This window comes from Rhinoderma darwinii, chromosome 9 (assembly GCF_050947455.1).
Source record: "Rhinoderma darwinii isolate aRhiDar2 chromosome 9, aRhiDar2.hap1, whole genome shotgun sequence".
NCBI classification, from domain to species: Eukaryota; Metazoa; Chordata; class Amphibia; order Anura; family Rhinodermatidae; genus Rhinoderma; species Rhinoderma darwinii.
The window spans coordinates 57450157-57461745 of record NC_134695.1 but is presented as its reverse complement, the minus strand read 5'-3'; the positions used below and the strand labels follow the sequence as shown (position 1 = coordinate 57461745).

General features: G+C 40.8%; 1 long non-coding RNA gene across 1 annotated transcript in view; it reads right to left on the bottom strand.

The window, feature by feature from the left end:
- The window catches only part of LOC142660396 (uncharacterized), a 25428-nt gene extending 14565 nt beyond the window's left edge, over positions 1–10863 (bottom strand). Inside the window, exon 1 of the long non-coding RNA XR_012850477.1 lies at positions 10719–10863. This is a non-coding gene — a long non-coding RNA (uncharacterized LOC142660396). The remainder of the gene's footprint in view (positions 1–10718) is intronic.
- Positions 10864–11589: the final 726 nt, after the last annotated feature.

Here is an 11589-nt window from a genome sequence, read left to right as displayed (position 1 = left end):
GCTCAACCTAATGGGACCTGCTCAAACTACTGGTGCCTGCTCAACCTACTGGTGCCTGCTCAACCTACTGGTGCCTGCTCAACCTACTGGTGCCTGCTCAACCTAATGGTGCCTGCTCAACCTACTGGTGCCTGCTCAACCTAATGGAACCTGCTCAACCTAATAGGACCTGCTCAACCTACTTGTGCCTGCTCAACCTAATGGGACCTGCTCAATCTAATGGGACCTGCTCAACCTAATGGGACCTGCTCAACCTACTGGTGCCTGCTCAACCTACTGGTGCCTGCTCAACCTACTGGTGCCTGCTCAAACTACTGGTGCCTGCTCAAACTACTGATGCCTGCTCAAACTACTGGTGCCTGCTCAACCTAATGGGACCTGCTCAACCTACTGGTGCCTGCTCAAACTACTGGTGCCTGCTCAAACTACTGGTGCCTGCTCAACCTAATGGGACCTGCTCAAACTACTGGTGCCTGCTCAACCTACTGGTGCCTGCTCAACCTACTGGTGCCTGCTCAACCTACTGGTGCCTGCTCAACCTACTGGTGCCTGCTCAACCTAATGGGACCTGCTCAACCTAATGGGACCTGCTCAACCTAATGGGACATGCTCAACCTACTGGTGCCTGCTCAACCTACTGGTGCCTGCTCAAAGTACTGGTGCCTACTTTACTCAAGAGTAACGTAACAATTTTTCAGGCTAAAAAAGAGAAAAAATTAGACAAGCTGATGTTTTTGCCTAAGTGTATAATTGGTTCAAATCCGTAATGTGTTTGTTTTTTCAGGCAACTGCTGTACAAAAATGTATTCGCTGTTGGATTAAGTGGTGAAGAGCCTGATAAACATTCATGCAAAACGCTAGCATAATAGCAGTGATAAATTTGCCTACATTTTTCTGCCAAACAAACGTTAGTCACCATCATAGGAAACCAATTAACCTATTAGTATGTTTTTCGATTGTTGAAGGAAATCAAGGCATCTGGATTGACCCCATGCAAACATGGAGAGAACATACAAACTTTATGAAATGATCCTGGTTGTATCTGAATCTGTGGTCCAATTGCTAATCCTGTATGCCACCTAAACAAGAATGATAAAGTACTCATCTAACGTTTGTGTAAAATACTTTTAGATTATTAGATAGTTACTCTACATCTGGGACTAAAGATCACTTCGGGTGTTAACAATAAGTGTTTCACCCCAAATAATGGCCAAGGCCATGACCAGATCTCAAGGGCACTTGAAGGACATTGACACAGAATGTCTTCTATGGCCTTGTGTAGGGGCCTGTTTACAAACAATATTTGTATCCTTAAAGGTCTGAGGTCTTTGCCAGCCTCAGAACTTCCCGCTGAACAGCTTTCACAGGCCCTGATATTATATTTGTGAGAGTTTCCTTTTGTCCTCCCCTTCGAATGAATCATTTGCTCTATTCTTTTTAATTGTGATAGCCAATTAGCCATCGTGTATGCCCCAGTTGCCTGTAACGGAGCATTAAACTAGCCTTTATTTAACGCTAATTTACCATAGCTGTTTTGTTTAACTTTGTCTTGTAAGGACCAGATTTTGTAACAAAAAATAGGTATAATTTTATGTAGAGTTGCGTTTCTTTTACCCTTCGCTCAGCAAGGCTTCTATTTATTGTACACCCAGGCAGGCCGGGCAGGAAGGCTGAAGCCTTATTTCCGAACACCTGGAGCCCACAGAACGGAAAATTAGCATTGATATAGATTTAGTTGAAATGTAATCTCTTAAATCTGTCCAAGATTCGGGGAGATAATTACACTTTCACTGAATTGCCAAGGGTCGGAGTCTCTGTGGACCCGAGGAGTTGATTTACTAACAATAGTGTAACATAAAAAAATAGTGTTGGAGATTATAATGTTAATATATTCTGCCACAAGGGAGTCAGGGGTAATGTACGGCTCATTCAATATAAGTTGATTCCTTTTCCTGTGTGGAGATACTAATCCTTTCTAGCAGTTAATTACAAAGAAAAGTTATGTTTAAAATTACACAAGCCGTGCTAATCGATTGTAATACAATATTGGCAGGAGCTTTCCTTTGACTCAAGCTTTGGAGGTTTATGAGAAAGAAAGGAAGAGGGGGAGTGCGCGACAGAGAAAATAGAAAGAGGGAAGAACAAATTGAGAGACTAAGGTCTCAAGCGTGCGACCGTATAACTGATCCGTACTTCTGCAGCTCGAAACCTTTTTGTTTGGGAAGGAGGCACACAAAGGGTTATATTTTTTTTCCACGGATTTCTTGAGAATCCACGGGAACAAAAATTGTGTAATGCCCTATTGCATGTTGTAGTGCGGAGGTATTCTGCCCTAGAAGCATTACTTATAGGGGAGAATAGGGTCGTAAACCGAAGTGGCATAGGGCTCTGTTCACACTTTTGATTGGGGTTTCGTTAATCTTTCAGGTTCTTTGTTCAATGAATGAATCTAGTCAGAAAGGAAGGAAGGAGCGAGCCAAGGTGTAATTTGGAGCTCCTGGGCCCCAGACAGAATCTGTTACATGGCTCCAGCACCTAACATGTACTATTTTTTAATACTGGCATCCTTTTATGTGGCAGAGGAGGCTTTGGGCACCTTCAGGCAACAAGACCCGGACTGCTGCTTCTGCACACCCTATGCATTTGCCCCTGGAGAAAAGAAATGAGGGACGGAGAGGAAAACAGGAAAAAGTGTGAGGTATTCAAGAGAAGAGGTAGAGGACAAAGCGAAAACACAGCGGAAAATAGAGAGGAAGGAGTGGGAGTAAAAAAGAAAAGAAAGAAAGGGAAGAGAAAAAAATAGGTAAAGAGGGGAAAAAACAACAGAAAACTGTTCTGGAGTAAAATTTAATGCAACGAGAAGAAAGAAATAGGCCCGAGAGAGAATTCAAGGGTAAAAAAGGAGGATGTGAAAAAAAACGGAGAGAGAGACAACCCAAGTGTTAATTAAAGGAAACGGATATAGGAGCATAGAAATATTTATTGTGTCTATTTTAGACCCGATTTGGATTTTTATTGGAGACTAGGTGACTTTCTTGTTATTGAGGGTGTACGGAGAGTGGTCTGGGCCCTGAGGGCAAAATTAAGGTTATGGGCCATATACCATCCACCCTAGTCGTGATACACTTGAGCCAGATTAACATATTGCATTTGAGAAGCATTTAGCTCATGTTGGGCTAGGCCTTGCTCTTAAAGGGGTTTTCCCATAATCAATATTTTAATCTATCCATCAGATAGGTGATAAATATCTGATTGGTGGAGGTCTGACCGCTGGGGCTCCCACTGATGACGAGAACGGGCTTACCTTGCTGTTCCTGGGAGCCTCATATGAATGGAGCGGTAGTGCGCATGCTTGGCCACCGTTCCATTAATTTCCAAGGGGCTGCCAAACATATCGCTCGGTAGTCCTGTAGAAATTAATAGAGTGGGGGCCGAGCATGCGCACTACCACTCTATTCACTTGGGGCTCCCAGGAAAAGAAAAGTAAGCCTGTCTTCATGATCGGTTGGTATCCAGCAGTCGGACCCCCCACTGATCCGAAATGTATCCCCTATCCTGTGGGTAGGTGATAAGTAATGATTATAGGGAAAACCCCTTTAAACATTACCAAGTGCCGAATCTAATGAGGGGCTGTCAGCACAACGGCGAAATTCCCAAATGGTCAGACATTTCCTGGACTCTTGCCTATCCTGTATACTAGTGTTTGTACATGACTGCTCTATACGTCATTCTGTTGTATGGACTTTTCTCATGAACAGCAGCTTTTGTCCTCCAGGGCCATATAGTAACAAAATAATTGTGAAAGGCCAAATGGATATTTCTAAATCTATATTTCGATTAGAGTTTGTTACAATGTGTCAGCGAAGGTAAAATGTATAGGCCCGGAGAACAGGCTCTGGTTGTAAACAATGATGTTTAAATTCACTGATATCAAGCAGAGATCTCGATAATGGTGAGGAATAGAATCATAAAGTATATTAGAAAAGGTGAAGAAGTTTTCGTTATATAGTAAGCTTTATTTATATAAAGATGGAAAACCCCTTTAATATAACTAGAACTAGTAGGTTAAGTACTTGGGGTAGTAGTACTAGTATTATTATTATTATTATTATTATTATTGATACTATTAGTAGTATACATAGTTGCCAACATTTGTTGTTTTTTTTCAGGGATACTTAGGGTGTGGCGTCTTTGGGGGGTGTGTCTTATGGGGGCTTGGCTTATCTGATGGGGCGTGGCTTTCTAGAATTTCTGCATACAAATAAACGAACAAAAATGTCTGCAGTACTTTGGCTGACAACTATTTTGGTAGCCAGTATCTCTCTCTGGTTTTCCGGTTGTATACAGGCAGGTGATGTCTGACTTTATCACTAGGGCTAGGCGATATGTGCTGACCACTACTGGTAATGTAAAAACCAGCGTATATAGTGCCACACTTAGTGCCCCTCGTAGATGGTGCTCCACACTGCCCCCAGTAGATAGTGCCATGCACTGCTCCCTGTAGATAATGCCACATGGCTCCCCTGTAGATATTGCCACACACTGCTTATTGTAGTTATTGCCATGCACTGCTTCCTGTAGATAATTTCACAGTGCCCACTGTAGATAATGCCACATGGCCCCCTTGTAGATAGTGTCACACAGCCCCCTTGTACATAGTGCCACACAGCCCCCTTGTAGACAGTGCCACACGGCCCCCCTGTAGATAAAGCCATATAGCCCCCCCTGTAGATAGAGCTACACAGCCCCTTGTAGATAGAGCCACACAGCCCCCCTGTAGATGCCAAGCTTTGGCCAGGGATTCCTCTGCTGGAGGAGCCCCTGACATCACTGTCCATAGACAGTGATGTCAGGAAATCCTCCTGGACCGGAATGTGATGTCAGGGGCAACCACAGAGAAGGAGTCCCAGGCAGAGCGCTACTAGCACTCTGCCTGGGACTCCATCTCTGCTCCTGACATCACTGTCCATATACGGACAGTGATGTCAGGGGAAACCCTAGAGCCGGAGTCCCAGAGCAGAGCGCTACTAGCACTCTGCCTGGGACTCCTGCGCTGCTCCGGGCATCACTGTTCATATATGGACAGAGATGTCAGGGGCTTCACCAGCCAGAGTCCCGGAGCAGATCCAATTCTAGCACTCTGCCTGGGACTCCTGCTCTGCTCCTGACATCACTGCCCATATATGGACAGTGATGTCAGGGGCTTCCCTAGAGCAGGAGTTTCAGAGCAGAGCGCTAGTATAGTCTCTTCTCTGGGACTCCTTCTCTGGAGAAGCCCCTGACATCACTGTCCATATATGAACAGTGATGTCCGGAGCAGAGCAGGAGTCCCAGGCAGAGTGCTAGTAGCGCTTTGCTCCGGGATTCCGGCTGGGGAAGCCCCTGACATCACTGTCCCTATATGGATAGCGATGTCAGAAGCAGAGCAGGAGTCCCAGGCAGAGTGCTAGTAGGGGCTCAGTCTATGAGCGGAGTCCGAGGCAAAGCATCGGCAATGCTCTGGCCGGGGGTTCACTGCAGGAAGTATCCTGCACTGACGTCACTGACTTTATATGGACAGTGAAGTCAGGGGCTCCGTCTATGAGCGGAATCCCCAGCCATGACATCGGCAACGCTTTGGCCGAGGATTCCGGCGCTCCAGGAGGAGTGAATGGCAGAGCAGGAAGCAGATAGTTTCCTGCTCTGCCATCATATTCAATTGTATCTGTGTCCTAAGGACGCAGATACAATTGAATGTAGCAGTTGCCGGGATAAGTCCAGTAATTTGCCGGGACGGTCAGTAAATTTGGGACAGTCCTGGCAAATTCGGGACTGTTGGCAAGTATGAGTATACGGAGACATAAATTGAAGCTCCTGCGTTCCAATGTAAAATTTTGTATCCACCTACTCTTTGCCATTTATAATACCAGTATGTTCCTTTGGGCCGCTTAGGCAACACGGCCTGGGTGCAACTGCTACCTCTGCACCAACTTATTGCTAACCCCCTGGAAGTACACCGTTACTTATCAGCAATACTTAAAGAGCTGTCCTCTTCTTTGTGGTTAAAGGGGTAATACAGAATTAGAACATCATGACTGATTTCTTTCAAAACCAGCGCCACACCTGTCCATGGGTTGTATTTGATACTGCAGCTCAGCTCCATTGAAGTGAATAGGGCCAAGCTGCAATGCCACATACAACATGTAGACAGGTGTGGCGCCCTTTTAGAAGAAAGCAGGCTTTGTTTTTTTTACTGGTCAGTATAATTTTATAGCGTATATTTGCTATAGGGTTATACCTACTGGTGTATGAAAAAAATGTGTGTGTATATATATATATATATATATATATATGTGTATGTATATATATTTAATCTTCTCTTTTTTTTACCCAGAGGGTACGTACGTGCCATGTTTCCAAGAGATATTTGCAATCTATTAATGCTGAGCTTTTGAAAAGGTTCAGGGTCAGTCTTTTTTTATGTAATATATTTGAGTAGGAGAACTCGTTGAGTAACACTGCTATATCACGTTTATAAAATGCATTTCTTCATCATTCCCTAACACAGCCCATGTCTACTGAGGGTTAAATTTTCCTAATTTGTTCTGCCACACAGACATGTTAGGGTCACCATTATGAGAAGTCAATTAACCCGTCAGTATGTTTTTGGATTGTGGAAGAAAATCAAGGCACCTGGAATGAGCCCACATACAAATGAAATTACCCTGGTTAGATCTGCATCCATGGTCCAATGGCTAACCCTGTATGCCACCTATGCATAAATGATAAATACTGATCTCATGTTCGTGTAGAATACTTTTAGACATGTTAGATTGTTACATCCGGGACTAAACGTTACTCCTGGTGTTGGGTTTACCCTAATTTAGGGCCAAGGCCATGACCGGATCTCAAGGGCACTTGAAGGACACTGACACAGAATGTCTTCTACGGCCTTGTGTAGGGGCCTGTTTACAAACAATATTTGTATCATTAAAGATCTGAGGTCTTTGCCAGCCTCAAAACTTCTACTGAACAGCATTCACAGCCCCGCATATTATAATTGTGAGAGTTTCCTTTTTGTCTTCCCCTTCGAATGAATAATTTGCTTTAACTTTTTGTTTAGTAGGGTTATATCTGTTATTGCAGCTCAGATCCATTTGAAGTGAATTGGCCCAAGCTGCAATACTACACACAACCTGAATGTCAAATCTGCCTAGTTATGTAGTGATACACTGCATGCCGTTACACTTCTGTGTCCAAAAATTGTCTGACAACTATTGTAGCTATAATGGCAGCCAAATAAGTTGTCACCCAATTTAAAAAAAAAAACAAATGTAACTAAGAAACATCTAAATAGAAATTAGAGGATGACTGAAGTAGTTTTATTCACTGGTGAGAGGGATTTGACAGAAGATGTTTGCTATAGGATTATAGTTATTCGAGGATATATATATATATATAATTATTATTTTAGAGGAAATTCTCTTTAACACTTCAATGGATGTTAGACAAACAAGAGACTTCCATCGCAGGTCAACTGGAGGTGCTTAACCCATTCCTTGCCAAGGGCAGTCAACCTCTGTCGCTCTGGGGTCTAGTTTCAGGAAGACTTTCAGTAATCATCATGACTATTATTATTCCTCATGCAGTCAGGTACATTCCAGCTACCTACTCATCTCCTACCCTGTATACACACCACAGTGACCTGGAGTACAGGGACACAGGATTATAAGGGTGTATTTAGGTTGGATGTCATCTGATATATGTCACAAAAACAAACATTACCCAATAATGACATGGAAGTCTCCATGTCTGTCTTCAGTATGGGCTGTTGCCCCAGTTTGAAAGCTTTGGGCCTCATATATAAAATCTAGGTAACAAGTGAAGCCGTTGCCCATTACAACTATGTTATTTAAATGTCGGCTTCTTTATCATATCCTGCCCTGAAAATCTGGATTGGGGTTGGTTGCAACACTTCCAGTTTTTGCTTGCTCTAGTTTCTACACGAGACCCGTGCACTTATCTAGGGGGCAAAATTATAGAAGAAAAAACAAAATGACCAGATATTTGCACAATGACATTTATTACTTATTAGCCAAGACGATTAAAAGATTGCAAGACACTTATTAAAGACACTGCTTGAGTGTCTGGTGAGGACTTGCACCCTGCACTATATTGAGTGGTGCTGCTTTGCTATTTGTCATAGATAGATTATATGAAAGAGAAAGAAAGAAAGAAAGAAAGAAAGAAAGAAAGAAAGAAAGAAAGAAAGAAAGAAAGAAAGAAAGAAAGAAAGAAAGAAAGAAAGAAAGAAAGAAAGAAAGAAAGAAAGAAAAGATATGACTAGATAGATAGATAGATAGATAGATAGATAGATAGATAGATAGATAGATAGATAGATAGATAGATAGATAGATAGATAGATAGATAGATAGATAGATAGATAATTAGATAGATAATTCAGATAGATTGATTAGATAGATGAAAGAAAAAGAAAGATATGAGAGATATAGAGATAGATAATTCTGTTAGATAGAAGAAAGAGAGAAAGAAAGAAAGAAAGATATGAGATAAATAGAAAGATAGATAGATAGATAATTACTAGATAGGCAAAGCATTGGAAAATACACATGTGTACACTGATAATAAAGGTTCAATGTGATTCTATCACAATGATATTACACATTTACATAAACCTTGTTCTTAGTACATGCAGAGGAGTATACGCAATTGCACATGTTGAATATTTTATAGAACAGTTCTCATATTTTTTCTAAAAATGACGTCGGCAAACCTGCATTATATCCATATAACATGATGGACAATATAACATTGATGATGATGATGATGATGATAACATTAAAAAGGAAAAACCTAAGGACCTGGAGGAGGAATCGGAACAATTGTGTAAATGATGGCAGGTCAGATAACAGACATTGTCAGATCATGGGGGAAGAGAGATGAGATTAATAAAAACAGATTAACAAAACGCAAAATAATAATAATACAAAGTAAGAAAAGTCAACACTATAATAAACAACGGACCAAGTGCGATAACTAGAGTGCATGGGCACAATCCAGGGGAGAATTACATGGTCCTTTTCCATTTGCCCTGGGCTGAGGCCAACATTCGCTCCACATAACACCCTCTACATGGTACTTAGGGTTTTCCACCAGTGCCCACAGGGCAAAGTCAAAGCAAAAACTCCCAAATGCATATTCCAAGTCTCCCTAATCTTCTATGTAACAGCAATCTATATGTTAATAGAATAGGAAATAGAGGTGGCAAGTTGTAATTTGTCTCCTCAATGCTTGTAGCCCCCTGGAAAGGTCCCATCTCTTGCATGTTGTCATAGAACAGCTTGAGTCTTACATTGACTTCCTTTTGATGACCCAGGGATGACAAATGCGCTTGTTTTATCCATACAATTTATTTCATTATTGTGTCCAACACGAATCATCACTATCAATCATAGGGGAGTCCACTTGGCAGGTGTCAGTCTTGCCATGTTTTGGAGGATTCAGTCTATATTTAATCCAATTACAAGGGTCAGGGCATCAGTGCAAATCCCCTTGTTAGATCTCCTGTCTAATATTCAAGATTTAAAGTCGGTGTGATCACATAGATGGGGGGTATTTAAATATCTCATTTGGAATTATACAGAGGTTTTATAATTTCTATTATAGAGATGCAAGATTGTGCCTACATGTAATATGTTGTTATGTTGCTGTAGGAAAAAGGGGGGGGCTGGGGGGGGGTAATGATGATGATGATGAGGGGGGGACTTTCCGCTCCATGGGCTTTCAAATACAATTGTAGATCGAACTCTGCCTTGTCAAGTTGAGCAAAAGTGAATTCGTAACATCAACGACGTGACTGTCTACTCTGTGCTCATTGCCTCCAATCACCCCCAGGGAATCCAGCTAATGTCTCAGTCTAGAGCCAGGAGGAGGCACAAAAGCAAATCAACTATTGGACAAGCTTACTATTACTATTAATAATACAATATCTTTAATGGGAGAACTCGGAATCGTTTGCCGTAAATACAAGGATAAATATTATTATTTTCATGTATATTTTTGGATTAAAAAAAACAAACTTCTTTGAAAATCCCATTATAATTTACGTGACTATTATTATTATTACTACTTTTGGACTGGAGAGCTAAGGAATAGGTCAGCGCAATAGAATTTTTTATAGCATTTATTTAAAAATATTTTTTTTTATATTTGACATCAATTTTCATTATCATTAAAACATTTTTTTTTATTGTTTTCCATTTGGAATTGTTTTTTAAGATAATAAATAAGATTTTTTTTTACAATTTTCTATATAATCAAATGTAAAATTCAGATATTTTAACACACACACCTATATATATAATTTTAGATGACAATGTATAATTCATATATTATAAATTCTAATCAATCACACAATTGAAAAATTTTCAGACCAAATGTTGAATAAATTATAATTTCTATAATGTGTATATATATATATATATATATATATATATATATATATATATATATATATATATATATATATATATATATATATAGATAGAAAAAATCAGAAGTTTGAATTTGAATATTTGATTGAGGTTTAGCCAACTGGTATCTTATTTCTATACCTTCCCTTCTATCCGCCTTATGACATGAGACATATTAGGATTGGCTCTCGGAGGGTGTAATATTGGGCACAGGTGATCCAGCAGGGAACCCTGATGGACACTTACCGTTGTCTGACTTGATGGGCATCACATCCCAGGTAGAATGATTGGTGCTGGAGCTGGCTGGGTTGCAGGGATGCTGTGAGTGCAGCAGAGCTGAGGCTTCTCTTGGGTTCTGCAGTCTGTGTAATGCCACAGTAAACAAATTGTCTTGATGCGCTTATTATTATTGCTCAGATTCTGCTTGGATAGAGAATTAAAGCTCATTATTACAGTGTGTGTGCTGAGAATTGCTCAGTCTATGGGAACACATGGGCTTAGGGCATCCTTCAAAACTTCACATTGCAAAGTAACTGAAAGATGCATTATACATTTCTAACACATAGAACTTGGTCTAGCGGACAGCTTCTACTGTTTGGACTTGGGCAACACACTTATTCTCATGGCTAGAAGTATGGGTTTCAATATCTCAAAGTCTGGAAAGATAATGCACGCACCTATTCAGAGATACAGTAGAGCAGAGTTTGTCACTTGGCACATCTGGTTGTAAAACAACAATATATTATATATGATTTATCATAAGACTGTTGATAAACCTTCTGCATACCAATCCAGACCCAAATTCAGCTAGGCTACATATGTTCATTATAATGCACAGTATCTTACTGTACCTGCGTTGGTCAAAGTTGCTTTTTTTCTTTGATGTGATCCTCTAAAAAATTGTATGAATTAACCCATTAGCTACACAGATTTTATCCGGATAACTTCCAAAAGTTGCTGTGAAGCTGAAGTAACTTACTTCGGGGGCTTAATGTGATCAGGGAGAGAGAGAGAGAAAAAAAAGAATAGACAGGAGAGAGAGTGAAGAAGAGAGAGTGTATAGGAGAGAAAGAAGGAGAGAGAACGTGAGAGTGAAGGAGAGGAAGAGGGAGAGAGA